The sequence below is a fragment of the Lipotes vexillifer genome, unplaced genomic scaffold (assembly GCF_000442215.2).
Source record: "Lipotes vexillifer unplaced genomic scaffold, Lipotes_vexillifer_v1.1 scaffold1063, whole genome shotgun sequence".
Classification (NCBI taxonomy): Eukaryota; Metazoa; Chordata; class Mammalia; order Artiodactyla; family Lipotidae; genus Lipotes; species Lipotes vexillifer.
The window spans coordinates 3123048-3126436 of NW_006799734.1; the positions used below are offsets into that span (position 1 = coordinate 3123048).

General features: G+C 65.2%; 1 protein-coding gene across 2 annotated transcripts in view; it reads left to right on the forward strand.

Moving 5' to 3' along the window:
* The window catches only part of SLC9A3 (solute carrier family 9 member A3), a 39774-nt gene that overhangs the window by 1966 nt on the left and 34419 nt on the right, over positions 1 to 3389 (forward strand). The gene's annotated exons all lie outside the window — the stretch shown is intronic.

Genomic DNA, 3389 nt, shown 5'->3' on the forward strand with positions numbered 1-3389 from the left:
CGTGTAGGGCGAACGTGTCCGTCCTGTGCAAGCCCAGCCGCGGGTCCTGCACCTGGAGGTCCAGTGTCTGTTATTCACCCAGGAAGAGCCTGCCCCGAGGTCTCCTGAGCGCTCAGCTCCTCCAGAGGGGACCTTCGGGGGGCGGGGCCCCCTGCTCCCACCAGCTCCGCCTCTCGTGCGCAGGGCGGGCCCAGGATGTGTTTGTCTGCGGCCACTTCAGTAGCCCTGGGGCTGCTGGCCCCATCCGAGGGGGAAGGGGGCCCAGCTTGGGTAGAGGCTCGGGGCGGGGGGGCTGTAAGGAAACATGAAGAGAACGCCGGAGAGAAGACCCACGGCGCTGGCCTAGCTGGCCTGCGAGTGCCCTCCTGCCCTGGGTCAGGCCTGGCCCCGACGCAGCCCACGCTGTCCTGTATTTGGAGGCCGCTGCTGTGACGGCAGAGGGTCTCGCCCCGCGAACAGGCTGCACAGCAGAGGGACTCCGTTCTCCCATCTTAGAAAGCAAGCCGGGACCCTCCTGAGGCCCAGCCCCCTCCCAGCCATGCCCCTGTCCTCTGGACCCCGCTGCACTGACCCTGCCCAGGTCCCCAAGGCTCTCCGGGTGGCTCAGCATGGGCTTCACGTGACCCCGCCTCTAGCCCACCAGGTGTCTCTGCACAGACATCTCCCCGCACCCGACGGACAAGAGGAACAGGGGTGGCTGCTGAGCCCACAGACACCGAGGCCCCAGGTCCCTATTCCCGGAAGCATTTGGGCCTGCGGGGGTCCCCACCTGCCGTGGCATCTTTAAGAAATGCAGAAGGGGATGAAGCCAGGGAGGGAGCTGGTCCACAGCTCCCGGCTGGGCCTGCAGGGCCGAGGTTGAGGACTCTCCTGCACTCGGGGGTGTCTGCCCCACACACACGGGGGGGTGGTGTGGGGAGAGCCCGGGCCGCGGGTGGGACGTGTGCTCCCCAGGGGGCCTCGAGTCTGCAGCCGCTCACACCAGGATCAGTCTGGGCCTTGGACCAGGTTGGACTCCCTCTCCCTCAGCCTGTCCCATCTCCTCTGGCCTCCTCTGGGGCCAGCGCCTGGTGGGCTGGGTGGGCGCGCTCCGGCCGTGCGGGATGGAGAAGCTGGGGCAGCAGTGGGCGGGGCCCACCTGAGGGTGGGGAGCCAGGCGGCTTCGGGAGACAGCCTGCAGGTGGCGGGTGACCAGGGTAGGTGCTCCTGGAGGCCGCAAGGGAGACCCCGTTTGTCGTGCTCTGGCGCCGAGCCGGTGGGTTGAGGGCTCCTCCGACTTCTGGCCGGAGCTGCTGGGAGCGGTGACTCGGGTGACTCGGCTTCTGAGCTGCCGAGCCAGAGGGGCAGGCGGAACTCGCCGTCTCTGCAGTTTCTCCTCTCCCTCTCCGTCTCCTCTCCCTCTAAGAGGGCGCCCCCCCCCCAGATCCCACCCCCAAGGAGGCAGGAACACTTCGGGAAGAGCCCGGAGCCCATGGGTCCCCCCGGATCCAGAGAAGGCAGCAGCTGGGGTGGGTGGCGCTGGCCCAGGCGTGCCCAGCAGCCGTGGTCCTCTGAGACCCTCGGCCTCTCCCCCATGGCCCCCGGGGCTTTGTGAGTGCTTCTGTTCCGTGCTTGGTCACCCCCTCCCTCCTCACCCAGCCTTGGAGGAAGAGACCCCGCTGGGGGGCGGGGGGTATATTTCCTAACCAGCAGAAGCCGGACTTGGTCCCTCGGGCACCCCGAGGAGTAGCCAGGGCCTTTAGGGTCATGCGTGCGACCCTCTCTGCACACTTTACCCGCTCTGCCCCTCCGAGACTGCAGCACCTTGGCTCCTGGAGACGCAGGTCCCTTTTCCCACCTGTGCTCCAGCTGGAGCTCAGCCTTGGGCTCACGCTGTGTTCGGCCGGAGTGTCAGCAGCTGCCTTATCAGGTCAGACTCTGCTCTCCAGGCCCCTAGACCCCGATTCCCGTCACTTGCAAAGCGCCTTCACTGTGGCTTCTCCTCTGGTTCAGCCCCAGCCCTTGCCAAGGGAGGGGCACAGCTCCCGGGTGCTGGGACACCCATGGCTTCTGTCCAGAGCGCCTGCCGCGTCGGTGGATTTCTCTGAAGTTCAGCCTTCGGAAGCTGGGTGTCTGCCCTGGGTTGTGCTCCCAGGCTGTCGGGGAGTGGTGGGCAATATTTACCTCCTTGGTTGACACCAGAAGCTTGTGGTTTTCGCTCCGTGTGCTCTGGTCCTAAGACCGGAACTCTCACCGCTGCACCCACCCCCTGTCCCTCTTTCCTGTGGGCTCCGCGGCGCCCTCCACCACGCTCTCCCCCCTGTTCCCACCAAATTTCCCTTGCACCGCAGCACGAGCAGCAGGAGTCCTCGGTGGAACCCATCCTCTCAGGAGTAGACGAATCAGTGGGCCCTAGTGGACCCCAAGCCTGGCAGGACAGATGGAGTCAAGACCCATCATCCAAGGTCTTGGAACCAAGGCCTCTCCCAAGAGTCTCTATGGGAGGGACATTCTGTGCTGAAAGTGTAAAGTCTCATTTGTCAGCAACTGCCTGTGGGAGAGTTAGCCACGGGCTGTAAAACAATCCCCTGCATTTGGAGCTAAGGTACCTTTCTGGAGTATCCTGAGGAAGAGGGGCAAAGGTTGGGAAGCGCTGAGAGCCCCAGTCCTGCCTGCGTGGCAGAAGGAACTCTCCAGGGATTTTCCCGTCCAGCCCAATCCCGCAAGAGGGTCCAAGAGAATCACAGCAGTGTTCCCAAGACTGCAAGTTCCAAAGGTCACTGACATCTGCCACTGGGCTCTCCCAGTCCGGTGCCTGATCAGCCTCACGTTTATTTCTTCCCAGCGTCTGAGTCCCTTTTGACAGCAAGTTTTCCCAGGAGCGCGTGGCAGAGTGGGGCAGGGGGCTCAGTGTGTGGTGGACCAGGTCAGGGCTGGTGGTCCCGGGCTCCCTCCACACCTCCTGCCTTCCCTCTGAGAAGGGACTCCTCCAGCCCTCTCTGCGCTGGAGCCCAGAGTGGGTGGTGACCTCCCGGGGCTGAGGTGGGCACGGCTGGGGCCCCGTCCCCTGCACCAGGAAACCTTGGAGGCGCCCGGGTGCTTTCCTGGCGTGAGGTCCGCTTCACTGGGGTGGCTTTGTGCGCAGCCCCCGCCTGCATCTTTGCTCGCAGCCAGCCCCCGGCCTCCTTCCTGACCTCGCTCGGTGTCTCCTGCCCCTTCGCCATCCCTTCTTCATACTGTGAAGTCTGTCTCCTCTGTCTGCCCAGGGCAGGGGGAAAAAGGGTGCTGGCAGAAGCCGGGTGCCCACCCAGCCCTGCCTACAGAGCCCATCAGACAGGGGGAGTTGAGCTCCAGGGGCCTGTGGGCTGGGTGGGGATGGGGGAGGCACACTATCAGTGGGGGGGGGGGGG